This window comes from Helicoverpa armigera, chromosome 29, assembly GCF_030705265.1.
Source record: "Helicoverpa armigera isolate CAAS_96S chromosome 29, ASM3070526v1, whole genome shotgun sequence".
NCBI classification, from domain to species: domain Eukaryota; kingdom Metazoa; phylum Arthropoda; class Insecta; order Lepidoptera; family Noctuidae; genus Helicoverpa; species Helicoverpa armigera.
In genome coordinates this window covers 3,549,985-3,569,275 of record NC_087148.1, presented here as the reverse complement: position 1 = coordinate 3,569,275, position 19,291 = coordinate 3,549,985, and the positions used below count along the sequence as shown (strand labels likewise).

The following is a 19,291-nucleotide window of genomic DNA, read 5'->3' as shown; positions in this document are numbered from 1 at the left end:
ACTATCAGCTCTAGACATTTCTTACTCATTCCATGTTTAAATAGAAGACTCCTAACAAAAAAACACCAGTTTAATTCCATACCTTTTCACACAGACAATATTTTTTCTCCTATTTTCCCGATGGAACTTCTTAACTAAATCGGTAACACTTGCGGGTGCATGCTGGCTTGTCGCCCAGGCCTGGGCGGGGCCCAGTGATCGAGTGGGGCCCCGCCTGCGACGATAACTCAGCTTGAGGCGTGGACTATCTACAGTGTAATTCTGATGTCTGTGGCTTCAAATTGTTGGGAATTCTGTTGGTTTGTTTGCAAGAATAGCTGGTGTTGAGGATCTTGGTTATATGAAGTGTGAGATTTTGTGTGTTTTTTACTTTACTAATGTTAAAACTGCTGGAAGGATTTTTATAAAACTTAGAAGCTGTAAAATTAAAATATTACATAAGGGCTATTATTATCAAAGTCATGTATAGCATAGGCTTTTTATCCAAGTGCGGGAAATTATTTCTACGGGACACTGGTCAAACCACAAAGCCAACGGTGACCAAGATAAAAATACTGTTTTGGTTCAAAGGGAAATGTATTTCCGCTCAGAAAAGTTGCTCTAGTTGCACTGATTACCAAATGTAGTTAGTATGTACCAGTCGCTTTTACATAACATTATAATAAAGGTAAATACCCGGGCCTGTTTAAGTTGTGTAGTCAAATAACCAGGTTTAACTAGACACCAATTAAAGAACTCTTGATAACCAATACCTTGATTGGCCTATCCTCAAACTTTGTACTAAACTATCTACTAGTAGATAAGTTCATAATGTTTTGTCTTAGTACATACAGTCCGGGCCAATTAGTTTTGCGGACCTGAAGTTAGCTATTTGACTTTTTGCGTATTTGTTTGTGCAGATCATGTTTAGAAGATTTGCTTGTCCTAAGGTGGCTTTTATTAACTTTAATATTTAATAAGAATATATGTAAAAAAATGTGTTAATAATGATAGGCTTTCTACTCTGTTCTGCTCCATAAGATGCTACTTTTGGAGTGGTCAAGTAAATTCATTATCATTGCATTCTTTTGACTTGCACAATTAAGAGCTTTTAAAGGCAAATGATTTGATTTTTTTATGAAAAAGTACTTGAACTGTTAATATCGGCTACGCCTTTTTTTGTGACAATTGACTCAACTTTAACAGAAACACATAAATAATAAATATTATTTATTCTTCAAAACTTATATCAAAAGTAACTATCAGTCAATGAAACAGCACAAGTCATTTATCGAAACTAAGCAATCAATACACTCAAATATTGTGTATTATGAGGACAAATCGCGTAGAAGCACATTTAGTAGCAGGACCCACTTGCAGGCGACTTTCAGCACTGCCAGGGTTGGCAGGGCAAAGAAGTAAGTGAACAGTGGACAGTCTTTTGTTTTTGAGAAATGGCTGGTGGAAATTGCAAGTGTGGTCATCATCAGCCTTTTTATTGTCCCACTGTTGGGTAAGCCTCCTCTTACACGGAGAAGGATTGAGAATTAAAAGTGCTTCCGTATTTTACAAAAAATGCGCTCAATCTGGTTTTTTTCAAACGTGAGCTAATTGCAAACCAACATACTTACCTACATTCATATATACAGGTCAAACTGAGAACCTTCCTTTTTTGAATTTGGATAATCAGTGAGATAAAACTTAGAATTCGGGATAGTCTTACAGGTGGAAAAGCATGTCTCTCATAGCTGTTTCTGTTTACAAGAACGTTTTAACCGTTTAGAAGATTCTCATTGATATATGTACTCAACAAAGCAACGTTAAATCGTATCACTCAACTGTCAAAATGCAAACGGAACTAAAGGTGAAAGATATCTCTTACCTAATTAGGATCCTTCATGCTGCAGGGCATATTAAGTAGCAAAAACAACCTTTTGAAGCCACTCCATTCCCTAATACTCTCTTAATAGAATCTTCAAAGTTCTCGCCAGTTGCAACCCTAATCACACGCACACATACACAGATGTATATACGAGACGGGGTTTAATCACGCACACATTAATCCAGGCGAATCCAATTCCTGACGCTATCATTTACAGGGGAAAATGTTAGTTTGGGCGCGTACTTGCGATTTATGTGGATGCGGGTGCGATTTTGTTGAAGAGAGGTTTTCTAGATGTCTTGTGAGTGTGTTGGATGTCTAGGTATTAATGGCAGGTTTCTAAAATAAGTAAATAATTTTTTTCTGAAGGATGGTCGTAATTTGACGACTATCATAGAAAGCTTCATTCAAAAGTCAGCCGTCTTACGAAACGAATTGTTTCGTATTTATTCGAGCCGGTTATAAGTGGTTAACATTAATATCAGATAAAAGTAGTGACTATCGCCTTTTTGTCATGAACTTGTTGAAACTCATTTAGAAAATAAGTAAATACAAAATTACACTGAAATTATCTATTTGTCTATATCTTTCTACATATCTCTTACTAAGGCATCTGCATCACTTCAACATGTCATTCCACAGCCCGTACCGACATCAAAGTCGAATCACGCTGCGACACACGCGACTAAAAGTCGCAATCGCAAAGTCGCACCCCCACAGCCACCCTTAACCGTTTAATGTGAACATCCACCCTTGATTATGGAGGGGACAACACATTGTTTCATTACTTAGTGTTTGGTCAGCGAGCGCCGGTAATCCGGTATGTCGTGATTGCGAATTTATTTTAGGACTTGTGTTTGTACTTGGTTTGTCCTGTCTAGAAGTACTTTCTGTCACAGAGTAAGTTAGACATAGTATATCTAGTTTTTGGCCTAGACAAAACTAATAAAAGGTAGTAAATTGGGTAAAAGTCATATCAAAATACTGACGTTACACAAGTTAATACAACTACACCGACCATCTGGATAAAAAGTAGCCTATAGACCTTGCTCGATAAATGAGCTGTGTAGCACAGAATATTTTTTCCGAAATTCTAGAGATTAGCGTGTTTAATCAAACAAAGAAACTATAGATAAGGCTGAAGAATTGATTTGGTTGAAAACACTATCTGCAAAACTTCTTGTCCGATTTGTAGAATGGTTTCAGTGTTAGAAAGTGCATTTTAAAGGTAAATAGGTTTTTGTAACTTTGTGAAAAACTGGGTTACTATTTATCTGGATGCACGAAGGTGCTCCCAGTTGAAATAGAACCAAGTCTAATATAGGTAAACAAAAGATTCCCAAATTGTATACATAGGTACAAGAGGCTTACAACAGATTTTCGGCGTCTGAATTAGGAAGTAACTTAATTAAAGAAAGATAGATTAAATGTCGCACCTTCTGTCAATCTGGCGTTAGTGTGCGCCCTATCTTAGATAATCTTTTTGCTAATGACTTTGCGGTTGATACTGTGGTAAATGTAAGTTCATTCTCGATTAAGAACAAGAATCTTTCTAGTGTATAAATGAATCTTAAGAATCCACCTACTAGTGTCGAGTGACCACCTAGTCATGATGAGTTCCTCAGTGTTTTGGAAATAACTTTAAATGCGTGGGTCTGTGCTGTCATTTGAAGATCTTCAGTCTTTACGGGTTGTCAGAAGCCAGAAAGTCTGACGATCAGTCTTGCCAAGGGCCAGGCCACAACAGTGCGTTGCGGCGTCGCATCGCAAAATGAACGACGCATATCATATTAATCGCATTGCTGTGCAATGTTGTTTTAGCGATGCGACGCCGCAACGCACTGTTGTGGCCTGGCCCAAAGGGTCGGTTGTCGGGTTACTGGATTGAGTAGGTCAGATAGGTAGTTGCTCCATGTGGCACACTGGTACTCAGCTGCATTCAGTTAGACTGGAAGCCGTCCCTAATAAAGTTGGGAAAAGGCTAGATAGATGATGATTTGGGACAAAGTTAGACAGATGAGAAACTATTGTAGATCCTGACAGTTTTTGACGCCTAGACCAGAACAAAACTAGTAAAAGCAGTTTTATTTAAATTACTAATATTCGCGTAAGTGTCAGGAATCAATATAGCCTAGACCACAATCTAATCATATAGTAACATTTTCCACAATAACCAAGATAAGCACACATCTAACATAAAGTGAATAAACAAACACAAGTACTAACGACCCTCCGAATAGTTAGTTACCGGTTTTAATTGACATAGGTTAGTTTTAACTAGATCAAGCCGGTTTAACTGTGTCGGCGAGTTCAAAGTTATGACGCGGCGGTTTTGTTACGATTTGTGTTATCTTAATCAGAGCTCCCTCGGGTTAGCTAAGGTTTGGTTAAATTGATAGGTTTGTTGTTATATGCATGTTAACTTGAAGTTTGATAAAGTTATTTCTTGGGGGTCGGTTCATATCTGACGGAAAATGCGTCGAGCGTATCGTAAATGTATGATCGACGCACTAACGCGTCATCGGTTATGTGTGAATGATTGAATGTTTTACCGTATATTTGTCAGTTCTGGCGTTACGCGACCGATAATACGCGACGCATATTCCGTTAGATATGAACCGACCCTAAGGTTTTGAATCTAAATAATCACGTGCGTATTGTTACTTGTTACAATAACTTAATGTTCTTAAGAATCGACATCCTGCACTTGGGTAAAAATAAGCCTATAATCATGTCCCTATATCCCTAATTCTAATTCGGTAAACAGCAGATAAGTCTAGTTTAGAGCCCGAGAAAGGATAGGCTACTTTTCACTCGGTTTCGGGAAGTACTTATCGATGGACGAGGGTGAAACCGTAGAGAACAGCAAGGAGGCTGTATTTTATCCTATAGGAATGCATACTTTCGGAGAAGTGACACCATACAAAATGTGTAGTATTGAAGTATATTAAGTACTTAATGCGAAATAAATGCTGGATGCGAAGCCGAAAATCGATCTCAGTGGCGTGCACTTGGAGAGGCCTATGTCCAGCAGTGGACTGCGATAGTCTGATGATGATGATGAAGTACTTAAATACCAGAGGTCGGAATTACGTAGAGTTATTTGTGTACTTGCATCGAAACAAAACACAAAACAACTACCATACTACATACAAATAATACCCCAGACTTCAGCTTTAAAAAACCTGATAGACTTTCCCTCTAAGTCGGGGTTGTGACGTCATCAAGGCTAATCTCCCGGCCCATTATAGGTACGATCACTTGAAATTCATCCTGAACCGTGCGATGTTCCTGGAATTTTAATTTTGTAGGAAAATCTACTGTATGGTAAGTATCGGGTTTGATTCCTGGGAAGATTTTTGATGTGTGTGGTATGTCTTGTGTTTTTAAGACTATACATACATGTTAGTTTTATTTATGTAGTAAAATATAGTTAAGAGACAGAAAAGACATGAACACGGTCTTGTTAAGCCTGTGGTAAGAAATGTCGCTCTCGTATTGGTCTGTTCAGTCACGAAAGGCGTTGTATCACAGACACCACCACATAAATCGTCTACAATAGACGAAAAGGCCGATGAAAAATATCGTATGAATGTTTCTCACGGATTCACGCGTTTCGCAGAAACTTCTTCCTGTACCCGGATAAAACAGCCTGTGTAAGCTTTACAACAGTTAAATATTTTTTTAGACCGCCGTTAACACTGTTCTTTTTCTATTAGCCTGATGTCTCTTCGGTGGTGTCGGATTGTCGGCCCATCGCTCTATGAGAGTGAAGGAATAGTGAGTGCACCTGTGTCCAAGCAAATGTGCCTGCACTATAACATGTCCTGCGCAATTGGCTGATCTCCTTACATGAGAACATCCGTCGTAGCCGATAATCGGCTAGGAGGACATCATCTTTTTCTATATTATTGGCTTAGAAAACGCAAAGTAGTAAACCTTTTTTAGGAGTCGGATAAAAAGTTGATTATGGAAAGATACAAAGGGAGGTATAAGGTACAGTAAGATTAATTATTAACTGAAACCTAACTATTCTCCACTATGTTTTACCTATGAAGAACCTTTACATTATAGACTCATAAATTTTCTAATAATATTATAGAAAATAATATAGACCTCTATCCACACAATATCTAGTTAATAATGAAAAGCGTAATTATAACATTAAGCCAGTACACACGTGCAGTCTTAAGGCTATGTTACAAGAACATTGAAAATTCACTGAAGCATTTGATCGCCCAGTTAATATTTAATGATGTGTTACTAGGGTATTAATATACTATTATTTATAAGACTGACTTTGGGTAATACAAAAGTATCGGGTTGCCGGGTAACTGGGTTGAGGAGGTCAGATAGGCAGTTGCTCCTTGTAAAGCACATGTACTCAGCTGAATCCGTTTAGATTGAAGCCGACCCCAACATAGTTGGGAAAAGGCTCAGGAGATGATGATGATATGGGACTGACTTTTAGTAGAGTATTCTTTATTGAACACTGGCTTCCTAAGGGTACTACTTCCCTCACTTGGATAAAAAGTAACCTATGTCCTTTTTCTAACTCTCAACTGAATATTGTTTTAGTCCAAGAGACAAAACTTACTATGTATATTATAAGTGAGGATGCATTCATGATTCTGTATTTTTTCTGAAATAATGATATTCCTCTTCTTTTCAATAAAGTAAATACACCACTTCAATATACGTACTTTACAATACATATATGTAAAGCCTGTAGTACTAAGTACCTACTGGTACTCGACAACTGATTATTAAAAGACCTAAGTATTTTTCTCCTTACGAATATTTCTTTAAAAAAACTTGAAAACAAGCTAGGCACGTGCACCAAAAGATTATTCAAAACATGCAAACTTAATTATGCAATCAAAAATAATGCTAATAAATTCCAATTTCAAAAAAATATTTTCGTACCTGGCAACATTATTCAAAATGGTCGCTCGTCACACTACGAAAACAGATGGATGCGAATCCATTTGAATTAACATTCTTTTTTTGAAATTGGCGCGAATTATAAGTGAAAACAAAATGGCGGAGCCCACTTGGCATTCAAATTGCGTTTACTTGATTGAAAATAAGAATTCAGGAGTCAAAAAAAATGTCGATGCCGAAAAAATGTTTTTGTATTAAATTATTGTGACAATGTTAAGCTATTGGCGTTTTTATTAAATGTGCGAAGCTTTCAGAATTTTATTTATGTTAAAAACATCTTTGAAGAATGTAAAGTGAATTCTTTATCAAAGTTTACTTGGAAATGGACCCTAAAATAAAGAGCAAAGGTGTTATTTTGCGTTTGAGGACTTCGAAAGGCTTATGGAGTCATTTATCTATTGAAGAAAGAAATAGTGGCAGTTGCTCAAAAAATCAGTAACCCAGTCTTAAGTAGTTTGAAGTTCAAACAGTAGAGAATAATGTATGAACATTCCTTGGTTTCAACTCATAATTTATTAAATTCTTCATTCTCTTATGAAGACCCACATAAAAAAAAAAACATGTACTCATTGCATAAAGCTACTGTAAACTTGAGTTTTTCACTCCGCGTTTCCAAGTATTATCTGGTTCTAGATTTGGTTCTTTGGTAGTTATATTATAACTCCTTCTTTTTAGGATACAAACATAGTCACCAAAACTACTGAACGAATTTTGACGAAATCTGCACTGTAATACAGCTTGCACCATGAATTATTTACTCAAATGTGCGAAGTAGTTCCCTTTGAACACGGGTAAAACCACTGCAAACAGCTACTGTTTTAACATTTCCAAAATATACATAACCACCAAACTAATGAGTTTTAGGGTCACATACAATGAATAATGACCAACTTGACTTAGGTAATAGGTAAAGTCCTACGTGACTAAATATGAAAGGCGTCATTGAAAACCACAACTGAATCAAGCGGTTTTGAGACCGTTTTACAAATAAATACACTTAATATTACAATGTATAATGCCTCTGTATTTATAATAGTAAGTTCTGGAATTTTCCATGAAAAACACGCTTGTTTTCTTCAAAAGATCCAAGGTTGTAGTTTTGTGTGTGTCCTCCGAGCCTTTTTTCCCAACTATGTTGGGGTTGGCTTCCAGTCTAACTGGATGTAGCTGAGTACCAGTGCTTTACAAGGAGCGACTGCGTTTTGTGTGTCATAAGTTTCAATAAAATAATATCACTCACTAGCTGTTTTCCCGGGTGTCCCGGGTGAACTACAGCTCATACCGGGATAAAATATAGCCTATGTTACTCGGGAGGAGTGTAGCTTCTCAACTGTGAAAAAAAAAATCAAAACGGTTGAGTAGTTTCGGAGGCACAAACAAATGCTTATCTTTTTTTTACATTAGTACAGAAGTAAAGATTAACGGCCAGTTTCTTCATCAAAATTTAAAGTTAAAGTAATGTCTTAAGTAAAAGTAACGGTCAAATTCGTTTTTTCAAGGCTAAAGTGACAGCAAAACTAATAGAAAAATTGAATTTGACCGTTACTTAAGACTTTAGCCATAACTTTAACTTTTACTTTTGATGAAGAAACTGGCCGTTAGTTGTGGAAAATTTTCAAAAGCAAATCATCCTTGTTTTGTTAAAAGGCTAGTCAAGGGCGTATCTAGTTTCATTAAAAATATCAACTACGTAGGCGAGCTTAAACGGTCGTTATTAAGTAAATAAATAGTTCTATTTATTGCCTAAGTGCCAAGCATAAAATAGATTAAAAAGCCCTGAAAAAAAACCGTTTCCCGTGGGTTTTTTGTGGGAGCCGCCTAAAATATTTATTGAAGTCTAATTTTAATTATAACATGTTATAATATTTAATGTTTTATGAAAATAAAAAATCATCATCATCATCATCATCAGCCTATCGCAGTCCACTGCTGGACATAGGCCTCTGAAATAAAAATACGTGACTAAAATTTCTTGCCAATCTAAAATGGTGGACCAATTAGAATCACATTTTTTTGTATCGTCGTGCCTATCGTCTATCTTTCACGGTTTATGAGATACAACCTGGTTACAGACGTACGGCGAAGTCTAAGTAATATAAGGTCCTGCTTAACCCCCTAAAACACCTGAACACATAGCCCTATATCACATATTCACCCAATTTCACAATAAGACCTTTCGTTTTGCTCTTATCATACTTAAACAACAAGACAAAACAATACTATTTATTTAGTCCAATTATTATCTTAATGAATGAGGTGTTCTCGCCTTCTAACGGATGCAGAACATAAATCATCATAATATTCATTATTTACTCTTAAGGGAACAAAGCATTGCCGAATTTCCCGAGGTTTTCGCCAAGCAAACAGACAAACGTACTTCCGTAAATTGACAAAGACTGCAACCGTGATACAAAATATTTTTAGACAGAAGGTTAAAAGTGTTAAATATATCTGTATATAATATTTTAACTGCCTCGTTGGTCTAGTGGTCGCAAACGCGACTGCTGTGTTCGAGGTCTCGAGTTCGATTTGAAACCGCTTCGTGGGTTTTAGAAACTTTTACAAAGCAGCCTGTAGTCTGGAAGTTGGTGACTGATACACCCGTGCGTCCGAGAGCACGTAAATGTCGGTGTTGCGCCTGATTTCTCTCCGGTCGTATCGGAATACCAACCCAATAGCTGCCGATTTGCGAGGCATACAACAATATGCATGTTTTACACACACAAGTATGACTTACACACTTAAGTTTTCTAAATTCACACTATTTATGTAATCTTTACCAATGAAATGAAAGATTAAAGATTTTTTTGTTTGAGTCTTTGTACTCTTATGATATCGAATACCGATTTGAATTTTTTTTTTCACTATTGAATATCTTCCCGAGTGTCAGACTGTATTTTTACCCGGTACGGGCAGTAGTTCCCACGGGTCGCGGATAAAACCGCGAGAAATCGGCTAGTAACTTATAATGGACCTTCTAAACACTTTCTTACTCAACCACAGGGCGCCATTTTGAATTTTTTAACTTTTTTTGCGTTCTGAAACATCGCCCATGTTGACACGGTACCTTTAATGAAATGTTAACTTTACGTTCAGAAAATGTAATTAGCCCTCAAATATTTGGTTTTCCTTCTTTCTCCTACTTTAGTCTTTCTTGGTGATGTATATTTTTTCATGTTATTGTTTCAAATGAAAGGAAGAATACCTACTTGTATTTTGTTTGAATTGGTTGGTTTTTGGTCTGGGATGAGTATGTATTGTGTTTATAAAATGTACTGGTCAGTGGTTTTAACCGCATTCTAAGGAAACTTCTTCCCGCTCCTGTATAAGAAGTAGCCTATGTGTTATTCTAATGTGTAAACTTTAATACTGCCAAGTTTCATCGAAATCTATCCAGGAGTTTCTGCGTCAAAGAGTAACAATCATCCTTACACCCATGCGTAAATTCTTACACACTTCCCTTCTCCTTGTCATCAACTAGAAAACAAAAGAACAGCATAATTATTATTATTATTGAAAATAAAATGTCACCCGTAGAAAAGGGATTCGTACCGCAATCAACTGTATTTACTCAAATCGATTGTTTCCGTACAATATAATATATTTCCCCCAACAAGGTAAACATTATTAAAAAGCGTGGTCACTTGAATATCAGTAGGCAAGTCCCATATAATACAGGAGAATATTTAAGCAAAAAATACAGAACATTTTCAAATTATTAGTTAAAAAAAACTTTTATAAGTTTGTATGTACAGTCAACTTCAGGCCAGTGGTAACAGTTTTATAAGAAAATCGTACTTATTACTATTGAGTTAAGGTGCATGACAGTTACCACTGATGTGCAGTCTACCGTACTTTCTAAGAATATATTGGACACCAACGACTGTGTTTCGGATGGCATGTTAAACTGTAGGTTCCGGCTGTCACTTAGCATCCTTGGAAGTCGTTATGGGTAGTCAAAAGCCAGTAAGTCTGAGAACCAATCTTACCAAGGGTTATTGGGAGGTCGGATAGGGCAGTCGCTTCTTGTAAAACCCTGGTACTCAGCTGCATACGGTCAGACTGGAAGCCGACCCCAACATAGTTGGGAAAAGGCTCGGGAGATGGTGGCGTAATCGCGGTGACCGGTCACTCCAGACCATAAAATCAATTTTAAAATAAATATCTTTCACTACATATAACTTTTTGTGCTAAAACATTAAAGCAAATGTGTACGTAAAACTTGTTTTACTATAATTTTGAGCACTGCTTAAAAAATATTCCAGTATAGATCGTATGGACACAACACTCTGTATTTCCCAGGATTATTTGGCGAAGCAGAGCGTTAACCGATTGTGGCCAGTGCGGGGCCCTGTCGATAGATTAATGTATCGATATTCTCGCATTAATGTTGGTTCGCCCCTATCATATCGAAAGCTAATATTGTCGTATTACATAAGGTTCGGGTGTTGTGTTGACATTTAGTTTATGAACGTTTACTTAGTAAGCGTAGGTCATTAGTGTTTTGTTTTGTGAAGACTTGTAAGTAGGCTTTGAATGTGGTTTCTCTTGTGGTTGAATAGGAAATACATGAAGAAAAACATGACTAGCTGTTTACGATGTTTCTACATAGCTTATATGCCTAAAGACTTCTTTATATAACTTGCTTACTATTTAACTATAGCCTGTGTTATTAGGGCATAGTATAGCTTTCCAACAGTGAAATATTTTTTCAAACCAGTAGGTAATTTCCTTTTAGCCTTTAGGGTACAAACAAAAAAAACTTTATATTATGCTTTATTAAGTATAGATATTGATAGTATTTATTTTCTTTGTTAATTACTACAAAACATTTTACTGACTTGGTTTTCTAGTTTCAGTCATATTATAGATACTTTATTACTTAACCGAATTACATATAACTAAAGTAAATACATAAGTATAGGTAATTACTGCATTGTTCTAGATATAGTAAGTACCACTTATTTCATTATTACCTACATACATATTCTAGAACAGGCGTGTCTAGACTGAATCATATTAAAGTAGCACTAACACATATTTGTGGTTAAATCTGACTGCTAACCTTGGTTATTATAGCTTGTTATTCTCATAAGATTTCGAAGTTGTATGTTAAGTAGAAAGCTTAGTTGAGATATCGTATGTATTATGATTTAGGTAAATGATATGTGATAAAAATGTAAAAAAAGTATGATGAACGTTTGTAACATAACATAACAACATATGTAGATAAAAAAAACATGGCCGATTTCAAAAATTCTTTCGCTATTGGAATATCACACTTTCCCTATTAAAGTTGGTTTTATTTTATCTGGATGCAAATAGTAGTTCTTTTACGGAATTCGAGTGAAACCACGAGTAAACTAAACTGCGCACATAAAATGCATATTATCATAAAGATTTTAATGAAGGCGAAACATTGTACGCTTCTACGGTTATCTGGATAAACTGAATAATTTTGTGTATACCTAGGATATATTAGAGGCACATGCCCTATACCCGCATTATTTGGGTGATCTAAGTATTAACCTAGAATGGGTGACGTGCCCTTGTATATGAAACATTTCGCTCAATATGCGAGTGTACACACCATCATTATGAAATTCTATTAAGAATATTATGTAGGTGTATGAAAGCTTTACTTTTACCTGCTTTAAGACACTTATTATACATATTTGAAACTGTTTAATTCAAAATAAAGACCACAAAAAATCCACATAAAATATTGTAGCACCAAAAAAATATATCGATATTACAATGTAACACATCCCCTCACTATAGCCTGAAGGCGTATTACGTAGCGCGTGCACGCTCCTTACGCCCTTTGTTCTTCGGCTAACAACGCACCCGTGGCTTACCATGGCAAATAAACGGCTATTGCCCTCCAGACATATATTGGGGCATTCACAAATCATTTTGTAAAGCAAAATTGAGTTTTATCGATAATTGTGGAGGTTTTCGATATGATGATTGTTACTTTTAGTGCATCACTAAATTAAGTCTTAATAGTTCAATGCATCAAATACTAAAATTGTATTTTTAACACTAAATCCTACTGCCTTTAGAATAGTAGATTCTCACGTGGATTTTCTTTTGTTGAATAGATATTTAAATTCTTTTGTTTTTATTTACAGGTAAGTCGCTGTTTTCTGCATATGGAAGTATTCAATAAATAACTGGATAAGGTATTTATTTGCACTGCTATATACATATTATATTTCAAACAGTTTGTGACAATGAACTCGCTATAATATCCCGCATACTGCAAACTTTTAGTCGGCCGATAGTTTAGATAAATGGTAGGTACGTAAATTAAAAATATCAGGTATCCGGCTGTTATCAAACCGACTAAGATCCATTTTCACCGTGAATAGAAACGTCCATTTTTCTTAAAAATCAACTCTTAACTAAACTGTTTTAAAGTGTGTGTGTCGAAATTTCATAGTATAAAGTTGTTCAAAAGATTGAATTCATGATTACCTTTAGAATAAACTGTACCCCAACCAACTTAGCAACTATCGGCCCACAGTTTAGTCTGCAGTTAGCAACAATTCTAAAACTCACTATATACATATTAAAGAGCATATATTATCTACATTAAGTTTCAACTGTAAAACAGACCACACAGCTGTCATATCAGGTGACATATGAAAGTTTAATTTTAAAATATGCATCTCCAGAAGACGGTTCAAGTCGAGCAGAAGTTCAGGACAATTTTGACAGTTCTAAGTAAAATATTCAAAACGTCTTCCATCTTATTTTATATGCATGTTTCTGTTAAAGTGCAAAGTTAAGTTTTCATAGAATAAAATGTCTACAGGAACAGAGAAACAGGACTTTTCAATCAATAGTAGGCACGTTATTTTTGGTCCCGGCTGTCATTTGAACATCATTGAGGAGAACGACTGGCAACACTGGCCGGGTGACTTGTCAAAAAACAGCTGTGTAATTTAAAATTGAAATAAAATAGAAAAATAGGCAAAATAGCCCTTAAAAGTAATTAATATAGTAGTAGTGGTCATAAATATAGTGTACAAATGTTTGTGGCGTCATTGTAGAAAGATAACTGATAAGAATCTTCATCACACGGAGGCGGTCAGCTGTCAACCGCTCAATTCAAATTAATTGGATTTTAACGGGAAGTATCGTTCTATTATATTTGTGTCACACTTTACTGCATTAGTTCCACAACTGCAGATTGTATTATTTACATTACATATCAGTTTTACGTCAAAAACAAAGTCAGCCTTGTAACCTACCCTAACATTGCAATAAAAATAAAAAGCGAGTAAAAACCAAAGATAACTTTCTCCTGATTGCTTAAACAATTAAATCAATATATTATCGGGTAAATTACATGTTCCTTTAACAGTTAATAAAGTTAAATTAGGTACACATTTAATAAGCATCACGTGTACAGAATAAATAAATATATCTTTTAATATCTCTTCATTTCAATTTCGTGCATAATTCTTTATCAATCATATGCTGTTCTTTGCTGTGTAATCTTAAAGCTACGGAATGCATACTTGAAACTATCAGTCATCTAGTGTACTTAACCTGCTATTCTTTTCTGTCTTTCTGATCTTGGTTACTTCACGCTTTCAGTAAATACCTGACACCATGTCCATTAAGACACGAAAGGCTACTGTCAAAGACATGGAGGTAAAACTGAAGGACACCCTGGAAGAGCTGAAAACATCTAAGGAGCTCTGTGATCAGCTGTTGAGGGAACGTGATGAGAGCGAGGAAGAAATACAGAACATAATAAATAAAAACTCAGGATTGAAGTCTCAACTTGCCGAGTTACACATTCAATATATGGATATTCTGGATCAGCGGGATAGGTTACAGGTTTTTGTAGGTTCTTTTAGTGAATGTAGTGATGCTCATGAGAGGGCTTTGAGTCGCATTACTGAACTGGAGACAAGCCTAAATGATGCTCACAAGTCGTTGACATGCTTCAAGCAAATTCAAGAACAACAAGAAAGTGACGACACTCATCGCCTTTTTAATGAGCTTGTTGCATCAAATTCACTAAATATGAGTCACAAAAATCAAAAATACATTAGAATAAACAAATTGATTCAAAAATTAAGAGAGTGTGTCACAAACAAAATCTTCATATAAATTAAATAATTTACTTAAAAGTAAGGTTAATTTAAAACAACAGTTAAATTTGTGCACTAATCAACTTTTACAAAGTAGGCTAATGTATGACCAAGATACACAGGTTCTGCAACAGGAGATGCTTGATCTGCAGCGTGAGTTAACAAAATTACACACAATTATGAGGCAGCCAAATATCAAATTAAGGCACATATTCTGGCTACCGATGAGCTGCTCCAGTTAGGTAGTGAAAATATGGACCGTCTTGATTCTCTTAAAACAAATATAACAACTGTACTTGTTCTCAACCAACAGTACAAGCTGACCTACAGTTAACACCGCCTAGTACTATGCAGTCAGCTGTGAACAGTGACACAACACCACCTCATGTTGCTGTTCAGTGCAATATTCCACCATCAAGCATTTCACATAAACATAGTTCAGGAAATCAAAACTCATCACAAATATTTTCTGATAGATTTGGTCTAGGTTTTGGTAAATTAGTCTCTCAATACTGTAAAAGTAATATAATAAACAATTGTTCACCCGGTGCCAGCTACAATGAGATTATAGAAAGAATTAAATTGACTAATCTTAATACCACTTCAACTGCCATTATGCTATTTGGAGATAGTCTAGCAGTCAAAAAACAAAATATAATAGATTGTGTTGAATTAATGATAAAATTAAATAATGAAACAAATTGCAAGTTTATCATCTGTGCCTTACCATATTCAAAAATTTTACTGAAGAACAAAATCAGTACATATTTAATTTAAATCTATTAATGTACAATACAACTAGGCATTACAATAATAGAATAATGTACTTTGATACAAATAAATTTATAAATAATTTTGTAATGACAAATGATACAATGTATCTAAGTTTTATTATAAAGACAAATTGCTATATTGATAGCAAATAATATACAAATTGACCCGGGTTCTACTACGGTAACCTCTTCTTTTAGTAGCATTAGTACTTCTACTAATACAACTATTGATACACCTGATAGTTTAAACTACATGGTGCGACAAAGGGTGGGCCACATCAACTGAATGTTATACACCAAAACATTCAGGGCCTTTCCGGCAAGGATCTAGAATTAAGTTTATTCATTGAGCATTATATGGTACAAGTAATGTGCATAACTGAGCACTGGCACAGAAATTCTGAAATAATATTCCTTAATAATAGTAATTACACAGTACAAAGTGCGTTTGTTAGAAAGGAAGCCATCCATGGTGGCTCTCTTATAATTGTGTCTAATAATATAAAGTGTAAAGAACGTTCGGATATAGTTAAATTATCAGTGGAGCGCAACATAGAACTGTCATGTGTTGAACTGGAGCGGTTTGTTATAATTTGCGTGTACAGGCCTCCTTCAGGGATTTTAACATCTTTGAATCGGTAATGGAAAATTCCTTTCTAAACTAAGTTCAAGTAGTAAATCACTTTTAGTTTGCGGTGATTTCAATGTTAATATTTTAGAATCTTCTCCCTTAACTATAAGGTTGCTTAACTTATTTAAATCATTCAACTTGTTTAATTTATTTCTAGAACCAACAAGAATTACGGCAACCTCGTCAACCTGTTTAGATAATATATTTAGTAATTGTACCGCCACGGAGACTCTGATTACCAATGGCCTTCCTTCCGATCACCGTGGTCAATTGGCACGGTTTCCTGATAGACAGCATAAAATCAAACGGGAAATAACATGTCGCCCCTTAACAACCAGTCGTTTTAATACTTTCAAAAATAATATAATTGCAAAACTAGACTATGAGATACTAGATAATGACAATCCCCATTTAATGTACGGAGCTCTGTTCGATATCATTAAATATGAATTTAATTCTAGTTTTAAAACCAAAACTTTCGTAATAAAAGAAACGGCTAATTTCAATGAGTGGGCAACCCCCGGCATTTACAAGAGTAGAGCTAAGTTGTATGAGCTGTATGGAATGAAAAATTATAAATTTGATGATAATTTTATTACATTTGTTAGAAATTATTCCAAATTGTTTAAGAAAGTCTGTCATGCGGCAAAATCAATGTATTTTAGTAATAAAATTAAGAACAGTAATAGTGTAATTAAAGCTACGTGGAATATTATTAATAGTGAGACTGGAAAAAATAAACAGCGTGATACTCGATACAAAATCGTTAATGAGAATCAAGTTTATGAGAAAGATTCGGATGTAGCTAGAGAATTTAATACCTTCTTTTCTAATATTCCAATAAAGACCACTAGCGACTTAGACTCCTCTACCACCAACGCAGAAAAACTTTTACGAAGTAGTGTTAGCCAATGTGAAGCCACATTTACTTTTAGTTATATTACACCTCATGATATAGTTAGAACCTTCAAGTCATTAAATTCAAAAAAAACAGGTGACTTGTGGGGTATCTCTGTAAAAGTTATAGACTGTATTATTGACGATATTGCACCCTATTTGGCTAGTATATTTAATGAGTGTATTGACTCAGGTACCTTTCCCGAACTTATGAAATACAGTAAGGTTATACCACTCTTTAAATCAGGGAGCAAGAATGACCTAGGCAACTTTAGGCCGATTTCAATTTTACCCGCGTTAAGCAAAATTTATGAAAAAATTATTTTAAATCAGCTACTGCGCCATTTCAATTTACATAATATTTTACATGCCGAACAATATGGTTTCACTAAGGGTCGCTCAACAACGGATGCCGGAGTTGCTCTACTGAAGCACATTTATACCGCGTGGGAGAAGTCGCAGAATGCAATTGGGGTGTTTTGTGATCTTTCCAAGGCGTTTGACTGCGTCCAACATGAAACGCTTACCCAGAAGCTTAAGTATTATGGTATTAGAGATAGCGCACTTAGTGTTATTAGCTCATATTTAAGCGGCAGAATGCAATGTGTTGACGTTAATGGTGTCAAATCTTCCAATCTACCCGTTCGTTTGGGCGTACCGCAAGGCTCGATTCTAGGGCCTTTTTTATTTCTTGTATACATTAATGACTTGCCATATTATTTAAAATCATTGTGTGATGTAGTATTGTTTGCTGATGACACGTCTCTAATTTTTAAAGTTGATAGGAATAGAGTAGATTTTGATGACGTGAATTCGTGTCTGTCATTAGTAACGCACTGGTTCACGGCCAATAATTTGGTTTTGAATGCGAAGAAAACCAAATGTATTAAATTTGCTTTGCCAAACGTAAAAAATCTCGGCCCCAGTGTAATTTTAAACAATGAGGAAATTGAAACGGTCCAAGCTACCACTTTTCTAGGAATAACTGTAGACTCCAAAATTAAATGGGGTGAGCATATAACTGGCCTCACGAATAGACTAAGCTCTGCTGCGTACGCTGTCAGAAAGGTAAGAGCTCTCACCGATGTAGCCACGGCGCGTTTAGTGTACTTCAGTTATTTCCACAGTGTTATGTGCTACGGAATTCTTATGTGGGGCAATGCTGCCGACATAGAAAATGTCTTCGTGTTACAGAAGCGCGCTGTCCGTGCTATATACCGACTAGGTACTAGAGTCTCCTTAAGGGAAAGGTTTAAGGATATTGGTGTTCTCACTGTGGCGTCTCAATATATTTATGCCAATATAATATATGTAAGGCAAAACATAGAGTTATTTAGTAAAAAGAGTGACGTGCACAATTTCAACACCAGAAATAAACATAAATTAACCGCATCCAACTATCGATTGCATAAAGTGCACGGTTCGTTTGTGGGCCTTTGTATACGCATTTATAATAGAATCCCAGTTCATTTGCTAGAACTAACGGACAGTTCTTTTAAAATCAAAATTAAGGATATTCTGATTAAAAAGGCTTATTATAACATTAATGATTATTTCACAGATACACGCAGATGGCAGCTCTGAAGTGGACAACAAGTGTTTTTTATATATATTTTTTTGTGACTATAATTTGAAAAGATATTGAATTATATAATTGTAATTTAATTATATTTAATTGTAATAGACAGCTGTGTTGCTGGGAAGTTTGTTCTTCACCACTTCTTCTTCCCAGCCATAACACTAGGAAGTGGTGAAAGGGGGGCGTTTTGGGGGTGCTGTCCTTATGTATTACTTGACGTGAAAAAGTGCTAGAAACTAGCCTATTTTCAATAAACGTTTTTGACTTTGACTTTGACTTTGATCTTTGGCAGTTGTTACGGGTAGTCAGAAGCTAGTAAGTCTGATAACCAGTCTTAACAACGAGTATCGGGCTGCATAATTTTTTTTGAGTAGTCAGAAGCCAGTAAGTCTGACAACCAGTCTTACATAGGGGCATTGAACAGATAGGTAGTCGCTCCATGTGGCACACTGGTACTCAGCTGCACCCGGCTAGACTGGAAGCCGACCCCAACAT

The 19,291-nt window shown here is 35.6% G+C and overlaps 1 protein-coding gene and 1 long non-coding RNA gene across 3 annotated transcripts in view; both read left to right on the top strand.

The window, feature by feature from the left end:
- LOC110382384 (uncharacterized) overlaps positions 1–19,291 on the top strand; it is a 189,711-nt gene that overhangs the window by 48,066 nt on the left and 122,354 nt on the right. The window lies entirely within an intron of this gene.
- Positions 13,711–19,066, top strand: LOC135119081 (uncharacterized). Of its 2 annotated transcripts, none has more exons than XR_010277971.1 (2): positions 13,711–14,652; positions 18,779–19,066. It is a non-coding gene; the product is annotated as an uncharacterized LOC135119081 (long non-coding RNA). The 2 variants fall into 2 exon arrangements; XR_010277970.1 differs by having other exon boundaries at positions 13,711–14,659.